Consider the following 19,731-nt stretch of genomic DNA (forward strand, 5'->3'; position numbering starts at 1 on the left):
AAATTTACAAAACTGATCTTAAGTTTATTAAGTCTCGATTTATACAATATATCAGATGTATGGCTTTGTAATTGATTCTAGATGAAATGGTATAATGACAATTGAACGTGTGTGTGTGTGTGTGTGTGTGTGTGTGTGTGTGTGTGTGTGTGTGTGTGTGTGTGTGTGTGTGTGTGTGTGTGTGTGTGTGTGTGTGTAAATCAGTGAATTGCTTGCAAGTTAAGGTTCTTACTTTTGGTAATGGAACTATTTTGAGGTTTATCATTAAAATAAAGTTAAATATAGGATGTTGTGAAATTAATATCATTTATAGAAATCCTTTAAATTATAACTACAATAAATACCTTATGTACGGTACAATTGTGAGGAACAGACGTGAGAAAAATGAGGTGTGTGTGTGTGTGTGTGTGTGTGTGTGTGTGTGTGTGTTTTCGCCTGCCCCTCATCACCCGAGAAGGCCATTTACTTGTAGCATACAAACTACCTGGTCAATTTGTTTCTTGTGCAAAAGCTGTTGCCCAGACTGCAACCACGCTTTAAGATAGCAAGCAGTATAATCTGGTGGAAAGGAACCTCTATTAAGACCCGACCACTTGGCACCCACAGTACAGGCAGGAATTTGGAATTTGACCATGGTACTGGTGATAACTTGATACTCTTCAGAAAGGACATGTTAGGATCGTTAATGTCTCCAACTAATGGGAACAGATGGGACACATAGTTTAAGATCCATGCGAGGGATGGCATACACTGATGTAATACCCTATATGTGAAACACCAAGGTGACAGTTTATAGCTGCGTCGAGATTTAAACCAAGGTTAAACATCTTAGAAGTGAATGTGCATCTCTTTAAGACCTTTGCTATCCTGCCAGCCTGCACATTAATGTACATTGTTACAGATTTAAGGTAGATAGTATACCTTTGGAATTTATAAAGACATGCGTATACGATACTTCGGATTATATAAGCGTACACCTGCAAAGAACAATGAATAATATCGTAGGCAAATTTAATATTTTAAGGGAAATGTAATGACATTCACTGCTCTGAGGTCAAAGATGCACTCCTTGAGGGTAGATAGCATCATCGAGCTTACAATACATAAGAAGAAAAGAAAGTAAAAAGTGTAAATAAATGTGTTGTTTGGAATAATATATCATTTGATGATCATAGTAATTGCCTGTTTAATCACTAACATGTTCTGCATTTATTGAGATTAAAGTTTTAAGTCAACTTCATGATTAACTGTATTTTAAAGACAATTTTATAGCTGCACATTTTGAGTATGGAAACAAATTATTATTACTATTATTGTCATTATTCTTATTATTTTGTAGCTCTTGTAAATACAATTCACATGAAATGTCCTTCCCATTCAAAATATACAACTTACAAGTCCTGGGAACAATGTTAAACATTTCAACATAAAAACTTACAATAGTTCACTTCCCCATCGTGAGTAAAACGAGATGTCCATCTGTAAATTCTTACATCTCCAATTGTAAATTTTGCTTTCTTTTGATCAACTTGCTTTTCAGATGCCAAGTTTGTAAATGTTTTAGAAATTGTTGATTTTGTTGAGAATCGATGGTGTTCTTATATTTGTCCACAATGCCTTGCATAATAGTTATTGTCTAATTCAGTAAATTTCTTGCAAAACCATTCCTTCAAACTATGATTAAAAGGCTTGATTTCAATAACTATCTCTTCTCTGCAAGTGCTCTATAATTTACTCTCATTATTTTTAACACGATTCATAAATGTTATAAAATTCTGTTCCTTCATCCATCCATAATTTTTCAGGTTTTCTTTTGCTTTTTTAAATTATTGTTTTGCAGGTGTTCATGAGACACCCACTTTGTTTTTGAGGACCAAACCACACATATCTCGACCTGAAATCAATGACCTCAAAATACATTTGTGACCTTGATAATTTTTAAGTTCAATCAAATTTCTGTTATTCAGTTTTTGAAAGTTGCTTTGTGATGCAAAAACGATCAACCACGTTGAGATATAATGGAGTTCTCCCTCTTTTTCCATGATGAAGGGATGATGCTTGAAATGTTGGCCACACTTCACTTCCAATGGTGGTTCACACAATGTTATCAGCATTCAATTGACAAAATCAATTGTTTCAGTTTGTAACATGTGAACCTTTTAAATTTTGTCACAATGAGATGAAGTAGTAAAGGGGTTAAATTGTCTTTTAGTTTGCTCTTCAGCAGAGTCAAAGACACCTCCGAGTTCATCATCCCCCACCTCATCAAAGCTAAGACATTTTCCAAAGATTGGTTATGAAGCTCGAATTTCAACTTGGCATGGATCAGTTTACTTGCAACAAAACTATTTTTTTCCTATTCATGTTGGGCCCAGGAACAGGGATAAATTGTTTGGCATTTCTATGTTAGATTCGTCTTTTTCATCTTGCATATTTTTTTTTGTATACCTTGTCGAGGCTCGTATGAGAGCTAACACACAATGCACAGCAAGGGGGGGGCAGGGGGGCATGAGATAAGAGGGGCAGAAGTGGGAAGGACAAAACTGTGGGGAACAGAGACATTAGGCAATCTGTGGAAGAGAGAGAGAGATGGGGCAGGGAACACGGGCTATACAAGATGGACATTACAGGGACTTTCAGGAAGGAAAGCAGGGAATTTGAAGGAGATGGGTTTGGGGTGGATTAACAAGGGTAGAAAAGATCGAGGATTTGGATGGGGGATGATAAGAGGTGGTGGTGAACAGCTGTTTTGAAGGCCTGGAGGGAAGAATGGGATTGAACATAGTGAGGGAGTTTATTCCAAAGGTGGGGAAAAAAAGGAGTGAAAGAGTGAAGGTGAGCAGTGTTTCGTGATTTTGGTAGTTTTGCCAGAAGGGGGTTGTTGGCGGACCTTGAGCGCCCTGCAGAAATATGGTGGGGACAAATCGCACACACAGCAGGGGGGGGGGGCAAGACCGGATAGGAGATGGTAGAAGACAGAAAGACCACTGACCTGCCTGCGGTGAGAGAGAGTGAGAGGCTCAAAGACTCAGCCTCATAGCAGGAGATGCCAAAGATCCGAAATGCCTTGGTTTCCACAGCGTGAAGCCGAGAAACATGGGAGGCAGGAACACCAGCCCAAGGGGAGAACAGTACTTCATCAGTTTGTGGACGAAAGCTTTGTATGTGGTCACGAGCTCAGGTGGGCCGAGGAAGGACCTTGCACGATGGAGGATTCCCAGTCGGTGACTGGCTTTGGAGGCGAGGTTTGAAATGTGTCTTTCCCAGGAAAGATCATGGCAGAAAGTGAGACCGAGAAGCTTGAAAGAAAGGACTTCTTCAAGAGGATTGTTGAGAAAGTAGATGGGAGTTTTTCCAAATGGTCCTTTCGGAGAGACATAGTGAGAGTGTGAGATTTGTCTGGATTGAAAGACATGTTCCACATGTTGGACCAGTTTGTGATTTTATCCAGATCTGCAGTGAGCGAAGAAGCTGCTGCTTGCCAGTATGAGGGATGACAGATCGTACTGCCGAGGGTGGAGTCATCAGCAAAGAGATAAAGATGATTTTTCAGAGAGTCGGAGAGATCAATGATGAAATCTAGAAAAAGAACAGGGCCCAGAACACAGCCTTGACAGGAAGAGGGGATGAAAGAATTCTATTTAGGGCCACACGTTTACTGCGACAGGAGAGGAAGTCCACAAGCCATGAGTGGAGATGGCCTTGGATACCATAGGAAGAGTGTTTGGTGAGCAGGGCAGGGTGCCAGTTCGTGTCAAAAGCACGTGATATGTCTTGGGATATTGCTTTGATTTCATGTCTGGCATTGGGGACCTCCATCCATTGTTGGGAGAGCAGAAGCAGCATATCCAGGATAGATTGATCTGGTCTGAAACCAAATTGATGATCGGAAATCAGGCCTTTGGATAAGAGTAAGGATTTAATGTCATCATGATCGGATGAACATCATTAATATTTTTCATGTTTTGTGTATAATTCAGGCCTATTTTTAGTTTTTCCACAGGGTTTAAGATTTTTAATCTTCGTGACCTGCAGTACTGTGCAAAATTGCTTTCGGGTAAACTCATCAAATTATCAGTGATCACGGTCAAAAGTGTTTATTATTGTAAATTGAAAGCCAAACAATGTCATTTTATAGTGTCAGTCAATACTTTGTGTGTCTGCCCTTTACCTTCTTTTGTGCCACCACTCTTTAACCATTGCTTCTTGAATATGGCTGAAGCAATCTAACAGGAATACTATGCCAAATATCCTGTCGTGCATTCCATAGATCTGTAAGGTTCGTTTGTTTCCTATTGTTCTCCGTTTTTAGGTAATCCCATACGACCTCAATGGAAATCATTTCCAGATTCTGAGGTGCCCATTCTAACACTTGGAGCACACCAGCTGTAATCTTGTTCTCCAAATACTGTTTTAATGTGTTGGAAATGTGTTTTGGATCACTATCTTATTGGAAAATGAATCTTCTTTCAATTAAACAATTTCCATGAGGAACTGCATGATGCTGCAGTGTCTGCTTGTACTTCTCTTTTGTTCGTGTTCCATTGGTTTGAACAAGTTTTTCTGCACCAGAAGCTGAGATGTAACCTCAGACAGTCACAGAGCTTCCCCCATATTTAACAGTAGGCTGCAAACATTGTGTGTCATAACATTCTCCAGGTCTCCAGCATACAAACTGGCTTCTGTTAAAACCAAAAAGTTTGAACTTTGATTCATCAGACCAAAGTACCCGATTCCATTGTTCATTCACACAGTATTTGGTATTGCCTTGCAAATTTCAGTCTTTTCACCTGATTTTGTGGCCTCAGCAGTGATTTATTTGCTGCAACTCCACCATGGAAACCTGCTGCAATCAGCCTTCCGCTCACAGTGCTGTGTGAAATGTTAATGTTCAGGTATGCTCTTATTTCATTTGTCATCTGCTGACTTGATATTCTTCTTTCACGTAAGCTGAGCAACTTCAAATGCTTATTTTGCCTAACGTATTCTTATTTAGTGTACAAAATTCCACAAACTGTTTCCTACATATTTTATTTGTGGAAAGTGGTTATTACTCGTGTGGGTGAAAGCATGGTAAATGGGACGTTTCAATATTAGGGTATCAAAAGTAAATGTTTAAATCCATAATTATGCCTGTTCAATAGATATAAATTTCATATTAAATCTCGATCTGCACCAATATGAATAGATGTTATGTTGAAAATTTTGAGGCTCTATGTTGAACGGTTACTATTTTAAAGGCATGTGAATATTGCCATGTTTCTACATTTACAATGTAATCAGTGGCCAAATTTGACATGGCATTTTTATTTGTACAATATAAAACATCAGATGGCAGCACAGGTAGTAATTAATTCTACCAGAAGGAGGCTATGGCCTTGACCTTTCATCCACATGGAATTTTCCTGGAAATGCAGCATGGTTTTGACAATATAACCACTGCAGATGACATACCTTCGTAATCGGCTTGTGAAAGAAATCCATAGATGCCGCAATAGCGCACACAGGTAAGCTTAATTGTTTTTAAAAACATGTAATTACTTTTCAAATATTAAGTAGAAGTCACACTACTTATAACAAGTGCTGTGTATTTAATATATCAGCTGTGAACTGGCAAGTAGTCCATTTCTGTCACGTTCCTCAACACCCTACTTACCCCCATAATTTTGTTAAAATTTTCAAAAATATAATATTTACAATCATTTTCTTTATGTCAGTTGGTACAGGACATGTTATAAAATGTTATTAGTAAGTAAGGGCATCTCTAGAATATAGATTTATATTTTAAAATAATTAACTTATTATTTTCTGTCACGTACCTCAACATTTTCTACATATGTGTTATTTGTGCAATACTTGATGCTCTATACTTAAAATTCTACACAATGAATGATTTAATGCACATAAATCCTTGTGCATTAAATCTCTCCATCTATGGTTACAGCTCGTAGGATATATCCCCAAGAGGCTTATTTAACAGACTTATTTGACTGTAATTTTGGTATGCCAATATATGCAATCATGAAATATATCGCAAGTAAATTGTGGAAAAATTGTGCTGTGAAGCACTTTTTTGAGGATTGCTACTGTCTCACATAAAGTATTGTATGGCTATATTCAAATTTTATTGGCATAACTACCAAGTAATAAAGCACTTAAAATGAATAAAACATATATATATATATATATATATATATGTATGTATATATATATATATATATATATATATGTATATATATAACATTTAATTATTTTTAAATAAATTGTCAAAAATAGGGAAAATAGCAAAAATGCCTAAAATTAGTCCACCAGCAAAAACTGCAGAAAATGCATAAAATTGTCCCATAAAGTGTTTTGGACAGTTTCTAATGTGTTAGATAAGTATTTATATGTGTAATATTATGTTTTTAACCTGCTGCGGTCAGTCCAACCATCATTACATTGTTTATGAACAACACCAATGTCTGTGTGTTTATTTATGCTCCATTATTACTTCAATAAACATTGGTAATTGCTCGTATGACAAAGGAGAGACATACATTTACTCTAAATGAAAGTAAAAACTCACTGGTCACACATTTTGTGAAATTTCTGTGCCAAAGGGTGCCTCGGCTTCACTCCATTTAACTGTTCAGACCCCTTTAACTATATTTATTTTCTTTTTTTATTCTCTTATTCAGCACACTCTCATGTACATTTTGGAATATGATACATGGAAATATATTGATTTTGAAATTTTAATGTCTGTGGCCACTTTGTGTCCCATTTACCATGCTTTCACCCATGTATGATAATATAATATGTATTGCAAAAATAAAACTTTTTCAATTCCCTGATTTATTTTATATACTGTATGGTAACTGTGATATTAAATTGACTTTCTCATAAATTTATATTATTATCTACCTATATTGCACACTCCTAATCCCACAAATGTTCAATGGGGAAGAGCACCACAAAAGTGAAAATAACCAAAAGTTTTGCACAGTAATGTATCTCATTGAAGGTTGTTCTCAATCCACAAAACAAGACAAACTATTTTTTTTTTTTGTTTTGATATACATTGTCAAGGCTCGTATCAGAGCTAACACACAACACACAACAAGGGGGGAAGGGGGTGGGGGGAGCAGGTGACAAGGGGGTGAGAGAGGGAAGGACAAAACAGTGGGGAACAGAGACATTAGGAGACCTGGGGAAGGGAGAGGGATGAGGCGGGGAACATGGGGTATACAATATGGACACCACAGAGACTTTTGAGACCTTACACGACAGGGAAATTTCAGGAAGGATGGCAGGGAATTTGAAGGGGGTAGGTTTGGAGTGGATTAATGCGGGTAGAAAAGATCATGGTTTCAGATGGGGGAAGATAAGGAGGAGGAGATTGGGATCATACTCTGTGCAGAGCGTTGGTGCTGCTCAAGCAGTCTCCTTGGCTATTGGGCACAATCCTAGACGGGTCGCCACTCCGACAGTATACCAGCATGCTGGCACTCATTTTGCCAACCTTGGAAAGATGACAGGCCGAGTTAACCCCACCTGGGAAGATAAGATGTGGTGGTGAACAGCTGTTTTGAAGACCTGGAAGGAAGAATGGGATTGAAGAGAGAAAACTAGTAAAAGTAACTCCTTTGGAATCCTTATTTTTGTAAAATTGCTTCCAGATGACAACAACTGAGTATACCTCTGGTTTTACTCTTAATAAATTTACGATTTTCATCAACACGCTGAACATGTTCTTATTCGTATGACTTGTTTTTACCCTTAACACAAGAGATTAAGTATCACTTTTATTTCAGAGCCATATATCACGGAAAAACAAAAACATCAACGTTGTGTCATCAGTCTTGCCTCATAATGTGTTTCTTTTCTGTATGAAAAATAGCTTTTCAATATATTTTGTTTCTCATACTTTGGTAATTTTATCTTATTGTTGAGATGGCTCTAAACTCTTTTTCATTCGCTTTTGCTATTTGTTTGTTCTCCATGAGGAAGTCCAACATAATCAACCTCACCAGAACCTTTACTATCAATACCATTTCCATAATTATCAGTATTTGATGGTTTAACAGTCACAGATGGACCTCAAGAGGAAGAGCAGGATGTTTTGTCAAATGGACAAGTGGGAAAGTAATGTTTTTGAGGGTAGTATGCAGAAACAATCCCAGAGTTCAGATCCTGATAATTCTTGTGAAGGTCAATTAATCTGTTTGTGAACCATGTGGAAGTGATGCCAAGTCAGAAGGTTGTGACAAGTCTGGTGCTTCTCACTGTTGTAATGCAGATAGTACAGCTGTGGTTGAGAGTGGATCTACAGAAATGTTTTGTGATGATTGCACAGGAGGGAAGGACACATTGGATACTGTGAATGGAAATGACATTGAAGTTGTGGAGGAGCTTGGTGAGGAAGTGATCTTCCCGAAGTATTGCTTCCTGAACTTGGCACTTTCAGGGAGGCAAATCCTGAAGTTTGTTTTGTTGAGCCAGGATTGGAGCAATCCCAAGAAAGATGTGTTGAGGAAGAAAGTTGCAGCAACTGTGGCTTCCAGTTTGTTGAGCAAGAGGCTCATCCTGAATCATGCCGGGGTGAGTCAAGTGGAGGCTTTGAAGAGAAACATGCTCGCATTTGCGCTGTGGGAACCAACCGAGAACACGGCACCAACGACTCTGTTCTCAACTCTGTTCTTCCTTTCCAGCAATCTGTTCTCAGCTGGAAGTTCTGCAATTTGCTCCACAAGCTATTGTGCAATGGACACCCCAATTTTCTCCAGGATTCCTCACTTCCAGTTAGTCAACTAAAGGAACTTGTTCGCATGTGGAACCACCATCATGGTCGTTGCAGTTGGCTTGTGGCCACCTGGATCCTGTTGATTGTGGGAAAAGTTCACTTCCACATTGGGCGGCTAGTTTTTCCAGCTGGATTGGCAGTGACCGATGTGGAGCTTAATGCTGTGGGAGAGAGTGGCATTGCCACCATTTTTTGGCTGACAGTGGAGCTGTTTGACTCTATGGACAGTGAGCTCAGCCCTTTTGAAGCAGGTTTTGCATCTTTGGATCTATCGCGTGCTGTCTCCATGACACAGGCTGGACAGTGTCATCTGGCACCTCTCACCCAGGTCATACCATATCTGAGTCTCCTCTTCTCCCGTTCCACAGAGGTGCAACTGTGGTGCGATAGGAAGCAGGAGCCGGACACGAGGGCATCTGCACTGACCGAGCATGTGAGTCTTGTAGTGGTGATTATCGGTGAGGAAAAGGCAGAACTTGAACCGGAACCAGAACCACAGCCTTTGCTGATTCCAGAACTCAGCATTACAGAAGGACCTGATGAAAAAGATCTGCTGATAGCTTACACCAGGAGATCAGGGAATTGCGTACTGAACTGCAGTCCTTCAAGAGCGAAGCCCAGAAAGTGGTCAAAAGACTTCGGTGGGAAGAAAGTTGGAGCCAGGATAAATCCCAACAGAAAGAACAGAAGCATGCCTCTGAACGGGCAAACAGCCAAGTGTGGCAGCAGGTTGAGGAGCAGGGAATTTGAGCGGAGAAGCTGGAGAAAGAGCTGCACGAGGCCAAAACACATCTCAACTCACTCCAACTCTCATCCCAGGTAGCCGAGCAGACGAGCGAACAGCCTAGGGTCAGATGATGGCAGTGGAGAGTGAGCAAGAGCAACTGTGGAAAGACTTGGCAGAGCTTGAAAAGACGTCGGCGGGAAGAAAGTTAGAGTTTGACGAACAATCACAGCAGAGTGGAGAAGAACTCGAGCTACTGCAGAAACTCTAAGCTGACAAGACACAGAAACTCGAAGTTTGTTTGGTAGATGAAGGAATTTCATATAAATGGTAGGATTGTAAAGGGTGGCATGGTCTGTGGATGTGCAGGAGACATCTCGATGTAAATTAATTAGGGAAACTGTGAGCTTAAGTGTTACGTGTCACCACACGGGGGGGGGGGGGGTGCTGTGTTAAATTAGGTAGTGATTAAGGATAATTTCTCCCATTATGTGATTGCCCCCTGTGACCTTTTTCTATGATTTTGCATTTCAAAACCGGCAATAAAAAGGAATCACATCCTTAGAACAACAACAACCGAGCCAGACATTTCCAAGCAGGCAAAAACCCCGCCTCCAGGAATGACAACTAGCGAGACCACGCCCCTGGGGTGGATGATGGATGGGCGTGAGGTCAGAGGGAATAGGAGAGGATTGAGGCAGAATCGGCGGTCGGGACACAAACAGGAGTGTGAATGGAGGTTCTGTGAGGAAAGTGTTTGAGACAGAGGCTCTGGCCAGCCGCCCTTGACACGACAGAAAAGGCAGCATGAATCTCGTTGTATGATGTGTGAATTTCCTGAGTTGATTGAGCAAGACGCCAGCCATTGACTGTTCGGCAGGGTCGTGTGAGATCCTTGGACCCTCGTGCGGTGCCATCGGGGAAGAAGCGGCATCGACAAGTGCGATCATGAAAAGAGATTGTACGGCAGTTCCTGGGCCGTGAATGAAGGGACCATCCGCATGAACAACCTCCCTTATCCTTCCCATCCAGAGAGTGGCTGGGTGCCATTTGCGCGCTTCGCGCACAGGACAACGCAGGTTTGATCGTCCAAGCTCATAAGAGACCACTTCTGGATGCGGAACTTAGTGCCAGAAGAGGGGGAGGGATTTTTATTATTTTGTTTTATCTTTTTCCCTTGTCCGTTTTTGTAGCTGTGTGTGGAGGCGCCTCCACTTTACGCTGTAATTTACATCACGTTACTTTTCCTCATGCTTTGATTTATTCTGATGATTATGTTTTGATTTATTTCAATTATAAATATCCGACAGTGTGTTGTTTCATGTTTTATTTGTTTTATTTTATGTTTCATCTTCATTAACTTCTTTATGAGACTAATTAATGTGTTTTTGGTGTTTTGGGTATATTTTAAAAGACGAACTCTCGCCCAAATCATGTATGCAACATAATCAAGGTGATAACTACGATTTGAACAAAGTGTTCATGTTTATGAAAATTATTCCTGTCTGATTGCTTCTGATAAGTCTGATTATTCGTAAGTGTGATTGCTTCTGTTGTACTTTAATATTCCGAAGTCTGATATTCATTGTGCCGGAGCTACGCGTCGCTGCATCCACTTTCCGCCGGTACTCCAGTGGCCTCCATCTGGCCATCCCCCAGGCAGTTGCCTGGCCCAACCCCATCTCCTTGAGATGCCTATCAACCTGTTGCAACCAGAAAGTACATGGTCGGCCCGTGTGTCCTCCTCCACTCATGAGACTCCCTCGCTGAGAGAAACTGGTGAGCAGGATCAGCATCAGGAAAATGAGCTGCATGTCCATACAGTCGCAGCTGATGCTCAGGTACAGGTAACAGGTACAGGTAACGCAGCTGATAAAGGTAACAAATCTCATCTGAGTCTCTCTCAGCAACCACACATTGGACGCAAAGTCTGATCGGCAATAGCCAAGGTCTGTCCGAAGAGACCTGGTACCAACGGAGTGAAGCCTCCATCTCAGGTCCCTGGTCAGAATCCAAGTCTCACATCTGTAGAGCAAGAGTAGAAGCACCAAGGACCTGAAGACTTTGACTTTCGTCCTCCTGCACAGGTACCAGCAGCGCCACAACCCATGACCCAGTGAATCCAACAGGCCTGAACCAGATGTCTCGTGACCTCTGGCTCACAGCCAGCGGAGACATGAATATCACTGCCAAGGTAAGTGAATCTCTCCATGAACTCATCCTCCTCACCACAAACAGATACAGACAAGATTGCAGCATCCATGATGTCATTGAAAGCCTGGATCTTAGTTTTGACACAGGAAACCCATAATCCCAGTGGCTCAGACTCCTCATTCAGGGCCTCGAGGGCCCCGAAAAGGATATCCAGAGTCTCCACAAAGGTCAGAGATCTGCATCATCTGCGAAATCAAGGTCAGAGATCTTGAAATTCCCAAACGATGCCCCACAGCTTGATCTCTCTGACATCCTCCCCAGAATCCAGTCCGTACAAGTACTGAAAAGTGTAGGAGCCAGTACACACCTCTGATGAGCTCGAGTAACAACTGGAAACAAATAAGAGATGGAACCACCACATCTAACAGCACTCTCAGTACCAGAGTATAGTTCAGACACCAGATTGATCAGTTTTGGTGGCACCCCATGAAGACCGAGAATCCTCCAGAGGGAATCCTGATTCACTGAATCAAATGCTTTGCAGAGATCAATATCGGCTGCAAGCAGCCCCTGCCATAGCTCTCATATGTGTTCGGTGAGGACCCGAAGAGCAAGGATACGGTAAATCATTGACCTCTTTGGTGTAAAGCCTGACTGCTCTTGGCGCTAGTACTCAACCAGATGGTTTCAAACCCTATCAAGAATTACCCGGGAAAAGACCTTGCCTGGTCCTGAGAACAGCGCCGCCCTTTGGTAGTTGTTGCAGTCCTGGCAATCACCGTTCTCTTTCCATTGAGGGACAACAAAGCTCCTGTTCCAATCAATTCTGATGATGCCTGTGTTTCAAACAGAGCACAGAACTACATGCAATGACATGATTACAGCGTTTCCAACAGCCTTGTGAAGTTCAACATAGATGCCATAGATACGAGGAGCTTTGCCCCCATTTCAACCAGTTCACCACAGCCTGTGTTTCCACAAACAAAGTTGGATCACCATTGATTGGAGAGTCAGCAATAGGAAGAGCAATACCCCTGACATCCACCTCAACAGCTGGTGGGTCAGCTTGGTACAGCCACTCAAAGCAACCGACCCAGCGGGCCTTCACTTCAGACTCCTCTGTCAAGAGCCCACCACCCTCCTCTCTAACTGCAGTACAACAAGGGATGGGCTGTTAGGAATGCAATGCATGAATTCCCCCGAAAGCAAGGTGAAAATCATCTGACCACACAGGTGATGCTCTCCCCCTCACAGATTCCTCGCACACAGTCCTCTTTGTTCACCCTCGGCGCACGTACAGTTTTACACCTCAACTCCCTGAACAGCTTCACTCTGCCATTTAGTCTGGCCCTGCGACTCTGGTCTATGGCATCCAGTATTCCTTGAGAGACAAAAATTCTCCTTCGCTCTTTGGTGAGTTCCAAGATATTCACCAGCAACATCAAGAGTGGCAGTGTTGAAGGCACTCCACAACTCTTCAGGATTCCCCAAAGTACCCAGACTTCCAAAATCCCCACTCAGCCTGTTCGCAAACTCCTCAGACACCCTCTCATCCTTGAGCTTGCCGACAACCAGCCGAGGTTGGGATGGCATCATTTGCCCACATTTAAGCTGAAACTTCAGAGTTGCTGCCACAAGCCTGTGGTCGGTCTTGAGGAACTCAGCACTACGGTAGAACCTGCAATTCTGGATCATCCTACAGCGACTCTCAATGAGCACATGATCAATCTCCTTTGGCACATCACCAGCGTTGGGATACCAAGTCCAGTGATGAGCCTGTGGGGGCTGAAACCATTTATCAGTCACCCTGAGTCTACCACTTCTTGCAAGGTCAAGGAATTTAGTGCTATTCTGGTTTGCAGTTCCAGGACCATGGGCACCAACACACATCTCGTAACCATCCCTATCAGTGCCACTCGATGCATTGACATCCTCCAAGATGAGAAGGGTATCAGCGCCTTGGGCACTGATCAACCACAGACTCGAGTTCAGCATAGAATGCATCCTTCAGGGTGAGATCACTTGCCTCAGTCAGAGCATATATACTGTAGAGACCAGGGAAACACCACCCAAGGAGTGACAAATCTTTGGTCTCTTTATAAACACCGGTGTTGACCGGTGTTCCCCCAATTATCATGGATGCCAGCTTATTTTCACAGCAACAGCAACTCCTTGGGCATGGTAACCATCAGAGCAATCAGAACAATAGGAAGGGTAACCACCCGCCATGTTCCCACCACAATCCGGTCTCCACACCACAGAGAGTGCTGCAATACCGATGTCCAAACGCTTGAACTCAGATGATAACAGAGACAGGTGATCATCTTCTCTTTGGGATGGGACATGCCAGACAACAACCTGAAGGGACCGCCTCAGGTTCACCCAAGGAGTCCGCCATCTGTTGGATGACACCTCAGCACCACACACCACTACAATCTCACCCAGGAAGTTTACCCCAAGCTTTTCCTCCTATCAAAGAATGGGAGTCCCGAAGGCTTTGCCCCAATTCCATCATTCAGTGAGCTGCTCTGTGAAGGGCATCAGCATTGGATGTCCTCCCACAGAGTGGCTTTTCAATTTTCTTTGCGTTTTTCTTGTGTTTTGAGGAGTGAAGGGTCTTACGGTGGCTGTAGTGCAAATCCTGCCACCAATCTTCTCATTTAAAAGTAATCCAACTGGAGGAGGATGTCCGCAGATATAGTTGGGAAATAGAAGGAAGAGAGAAAACCATTTAGCTTAAAATGAGTGAGGGTAACTGTGTGGATCCTCAGAAAATCTGCATGACCTTTGGGTGCTCGGGGAAGTCGGATGGATCAAAGGGCTGGTGGAGCGAGAATGAAGCAATAGAGAGTCCACCAACTTACTTGTGGTTTATTTTTTTTTTCTGTTTCTGTATGGATGCACATTGCAATAAATTACCTCTCAAAAGGATGTTTTACTGTTCTGCACAGGGTGGAGTCATCAGCAAATTGGTGCAGATAATTTTCCAGTGAAGGGGTGAGGTTCCGGTTCCCACTCGTGCTTTGTTTTTCCAGGAGGACAAGGCGAGCCGCTTTCTGTGGAGTCCCTCACCACATGACTCATTGCACCAGGAATGAGGCGTTGGGCAAGAAAGATTGTGGCATAAAGGTACGAAAGGATGCAGGATAGAGAAGTTTGTTGAGAAATGAGTTCCATGCACTTTATACAGTATGTCTGGAGATGAAGAGATAGTGGACCAGTCAATGGGACAGATGTTGGACTGCAGATCAGCACTAATGTGCCTGTTTAAACTTGCAGACAGGGTGGATCGCTGAAGATCACAGGGGAAACACTTTCAACAGTGCATGAGCAGAGAAGCAGAGAAGCAGAGGAAGTCGGAAAGGTTGTTGAGAAAGTTGGACATTATCACATCAAGCAGAGAGTGGCATCCATTAGGGAAAATAGGAGTTCGGAAACTAATACATTTGGAGAGATCATTCATGTCATGGAATGCCTTGACTGCCATACTAGTGGTGTGACAACAGACACCAAAGCAGCTGGAATTTTATTAGCATATATTTGCATGTCTGCTCCTAATCAAGTTCAAACTTGATCATCAGTTCAGGTCAGGTATGGGAGCATGTGCCAGAACAGCGCATCGCTGCGTCCACTTTCCGCCGGTACTCCAGGGGCCTCCGTCTGGCCATCCCCCAGGCAGATGCCAGGCCCATCCCCATCTCCTTGAGATGATGGTCAACCTGTTGCAACCATGAGGCACGTGGTCGGCCCACTGGCCTCCTCCACTCATGAGACTCCCTCGCTGAGAGAATCTGGTGAGCAGGATCAGCGTCAGGAAAACGAGCCACATGTCCATACAGCCGCAATTGACGCTCACGGACTATGCAGGTAACAAATCTCATCCGAGTCTCTCTCAGCAACCGCTCGTTGGACACAAAATCCGACCAGCGATAGCCAAGGATTCTCCGAAGAGACCTGGTACCAGAGGAATTAAGTCTCCGTCTCAGATCCTTGGTCAGAGTCCAAGTCTCGCACCCATAGAGCAAGACTGGAAGTACCAAGGACCCGAAGACTCGGACTTTCGTCCTCCAGCACAGGTACCGGCAGCGCCACACCCCATGATCCAGTGAATCCATGACTCCCCAGGCCCGACCCAGACGTCTATTGACCTCTGACTCACAGCCAGCAGAGACATGAATATCACTGCCAAGGTAAGGGAATCTCTCCACGACCTCAACATCCTCACCACAAACAGACACAGACAGGACAGCAGCATCCAGACATCCATCCAGGACAATGGGACCATGACATCCCAAGATGTCACCGAAAGCCTGGATCTTAGTTTTGACCCAAGAAACCCGTAATCCCAACGGCTCCGACTCCTCATTCAGCACCTCGAGCGCCCCCAAGAGGATGTCTAAAGTCTCCGCAAAGATGACTGCATCATCTGCAAAATCAAGGTCCGAGATCTTGACATTCCCAAACGATGCACCGCAACTTGATCTCTCCGACATCCTCCCTAAAATCCAGTCCATACAAGTGCTGAAAAGTGTGGGGGCAAGTACATACCCCTGACGAACTCCAGTAACAACTGGAAATAAGTCAGAGATGGTACCACCACACTTCACAGCACTCTCAGTACCAGAGTAGAGTTCAGACATCAGATCGATCAGTTTTGGTGGCACCCCACGAAGACCAAGAATCCTCCAGAGGACATCCCGATTCACTGAATCGAACGCTTTACAGAGATCAACATAGGCTGCAAGCAGCCCCTGCCGAAACTCTCGTCTGCGTTCGGTGAGGACACGAAGGGCAAGGATACGGTCAATCGTTGACCTCTTTGGTGTAAAGCCTGACTGCTCTGGACGCTGGTGCTCAAGCAGATGGTGGCGAACCCTATCAAGAATTATCCGAGCAAAGACCTTGCCCGGCACTGAGAGCAGCGTCACCGCTCGGTAGTTGTTGCAGTCTTGGCGATCACCCTTCCCTTTCCAGAGAGGGACAACAAGGCCCCTCTTCCAGTCAGTTGGGATGATGCCTGTGTTCCAGGCAGAGCACAAAACTGCATGCAACGACACGAGTGCAGCATTTCCACCAGCCTTGAGAAGTTCGGCATGGATGCCACAGATCCCTGGAGCTTTGCCCCGTTTCAACTGGTTCACCGCAGCCTGTGTTTCCACAAGCGAAGGTGGACCACAGTTGATTCGAGGGTCAGCAACAGGGATTGTAACACCCTTGACGTCCAACTCGACAGCTGGGGGATCAGCCTGGTACAACCGCTCAAAGTAACCGGCCCAGCGGGCCTTCACTTCAGACTCCTCTGTCAAGAGCCTACCACTCTCTGCTCGAACTGCAGTGCCCCGAGGGATGGGCTTGGATGAACGTAATGCGCGAATTCCCCTGTAAGCGGGACGAGAATCACCTGTCCACAGGTGATTCTCTACTCCTCACAGATTCCTCGCACATAGGCCTCCTTGTCCACCCTCAGTGCACGTACAGTTTTACGCCTCAGCTCCCTGAACAGCTCAGCTCTGCCATTCAGCCTGGCCCTGCGACTCTGGTCAATGGTATCCAGTGTCCCTTGAGAGACAAAATTCTTCTTTGCCCTGCGGTGAGCTCCAAGGCATCCACCGGCAACATCAAGGACGGTGGTCTTGAAGGCGCTCCACAACTCTTCAGGACCCCCCAAAGCACCCAGACCCCCAAGTGTCCACTCAGCCTGTTCGCAAACTCCTCAGCTACTCTCTCATCCCTGAGCTTGGCAACATCCAGCCTAGGCTGGGAGGGTACCATTCTCCAGGATTTAAGGTGCAGCTTTAGAGTTGCTACAACAAGCCTGTGGTCAGTATTGAGGAACTGAGCACTCCGGTAGACCCTGCAGTTCTGGATCATCCTCCAATGACCGTCAATGAGGACATGGTCAATCTCCTTTGCCACACCGCCAGCGTTGGAATACCAAGTCCAGCGATGAGCTTGTGGGCGCTGAAACCATGAACCAGCCACCCTAAGTCCATGACTTCTTGCAAAGTCAAGGAACTTAGTGCTATTCTGGTTCATAGTTCCTGACCCATGGGGACCAACACACACCTCATGACCATCCCTATCAGTTCCAGTCGATGCATTGAAATCCCCCAAGACTAGAAGTGCATCTCGTCTGGGGCACTGATCAACCACAGACTCGAGTGTGGCGTAGAATGCATCCTTCACGGTGAGATCACTCGCCTCAGTCGGAGCATAAACAGAGACCAGGGAAATGACACCGAAGGAGTGACGAATCCTTAATCTCATAATACGCTTGTTGACTGGTGTTACCTCAATAATCATTGGGGTCAGCTTATTGGACACAGCTACAGCAACTCCTTGGGTATGGTCACCATCAGAGCGACCAGACCAATAGTAGGTGTAACCACCCACCATTATCTCGCCGCAATCCGGTCTCCGAACCTCAGAGAGAGCTGCAATCCCGATGCCCAAACGCTTGAGCTCAGATGATAACAGAGACAGGTGATCATCCTCTCTTAGGGATAGGACATTCCAGGCACCCACCCGAAGGGACCGCCTCAGGTTAACCCAAGGAGACCGCCGTCTGGTGGACGACACCTCAGCACCACTCCGACACACTCTCCCGCAATCTGACCCAGGGATGTTACCCCGTGGTTTCCCTCCTATCATCAAAGATTGGGGGTCCCGAAGGCTTTGCCCCAATCCCATCATCCGGTGAGCTGCCCTGCGAAGGGAAGCTGCACAGGAGGTACTCCCACGGAGTGGGTTTTCAGATTTTTTTGCGTTTTTGCGTTTTGCGGAATGAAGGGTTTTACGGTGGCCGGAGTGCAAATCCTGCCACCAACCTCCGAATAAGGATCAGTTGTGTTCAAGATATTCAGGAAGAGCAGAAGTTAAAGATTTTTGGTGAGGTTCTGCGAGGGTTGAACAGTGAGGGAGACGCAGTAGTCCAATTGAGACAAAGAAAAGGGTCAAGACATCCAGCTTTTGAAGTTGGGTTGTCTATTCCCTGCAGGCACATTGGCATGCACGATGTCTTACATGGACTCAAAGTGTTTCTTATTGTCTGGCAGTGTTTCTCTCTCACTGGTCGAGTCTGTGTCCGACTGTGCCTTTTTACATGCTGCTGACACTCTCCAGCCTCTCTCATCTGGACCCACTGTGCTTACCTGCAGGATGGGGTCTGGACGGGGCTCCTTCACTTTCTGAGAGGCTGTGCTACCTTTGTGATGGTTTGTGTGCCTGAATCTCCTTCAGAGATCTTCTGGCTGAGCGCTCTTCTTTTGTTCTTATCATTTAACCCCAATTCTGTCCCATACTACAATCAGGCTTGAAACTACACTGAGAAATTATTCACTTTGTCAACGCTGGTGTGTATTTTGCTTATTTTACGTTGCTTCCTACTGTGGTTAGCATAACTTTAATTGTCAATTACAAGTCGGTCAAACTTATCGGCTAAACCATTTGAAAGATTAAGAGAACTTGTTTGAGTTCAATCTGATCAGCTATCTAAGGTGGTGTTTAAAAGAGCTCCACTAACTATTAGGATGTTGAAAATTGCAGCTCAGGAATGTATGACAGGATGGTTGTGATTGATACATTTACAACACCAACAACTCACTTTGGTGTCGTCGGAATAGATTACTGATCAGTTTCTCTCTCACACAGTCATCAAAAATATGTTTGTTTCGATATCAAATGTGTCATTTTTTTGGATGCGGAATATCCTCCATACTATCACAAAGAGTAGTGTTTTTAGCTCGGGGGGTTCTTTCCTTATTTTGACAGTAGTTTTATTATTTCACCAACCTTTCAACTATTTCGCTTATTTTGTGCTCTAAGTGGGCCGATAACATCCTCCTTTGAGGGCCAAATTGCAACCTTGCGAGACCAGTTGATATTGATCATATTGAAAACTTGACTGTAAAATTATGAAATCCTCAGAATCAAAAGTTAGGTGAAAGAAGAATATTCAGAAGATACGTCTATCCGCATTCTAAGTAACCAACTATTAAGCAACTCAACAAATTTCGATAATTAAAGTCAAGGGAAGATGACTGAGTAGTTGTTATATTCCGAAGTAAAT

General features: G+C 44.0%; 1 protein-coding gene and 1 pseudogene across 1 annotated transcript in view; both read left to right on the top strand.

The window, feature by feature from the left end:
- The window catches only part of LOC147030492 (uncharacterized), an 85,564-nt gene extending 81,062 nt beyond the window's left edge, over positions 1 to 4,502 (top strand). The window contains exon 4 of the mRNA XM_085874621.1: positions 1,841 to 4,502. The gene's annotated coding sequence lies outside the window, so the exon portion shown is untranslated. The remainder of the gene's footprint in view (positions 1 to 1,840) is intronic.
- A 1,519-nt stretch (positions 4,503 to 6,021) lies between these two features.
- Positions 6,022 to 9,535, top strand: LOC147030494 (huntingtin-interacting protein 1-like; annotated as a pseudogene).
- The last annotated feature ends 10,196 nt before the right edge of the window (positions 9,536 to 19,731 follow it).

This window comes from Eptatretus burgeri, chromosome 3, assembly GCF_056783735.1.
Source record: "Eptatretus burgeri isolate ZD-2024b chromosome 3, Ebu_testis_v1, whole genome shotgun sequence".
Taxonomy (NCBI): domain Eukaryota; kingdom Metazoa; phylum Chordata; class Myxini; order Myxiniformes; family Myxinidae; genus Eptatretus; species Eptatretus burgeri.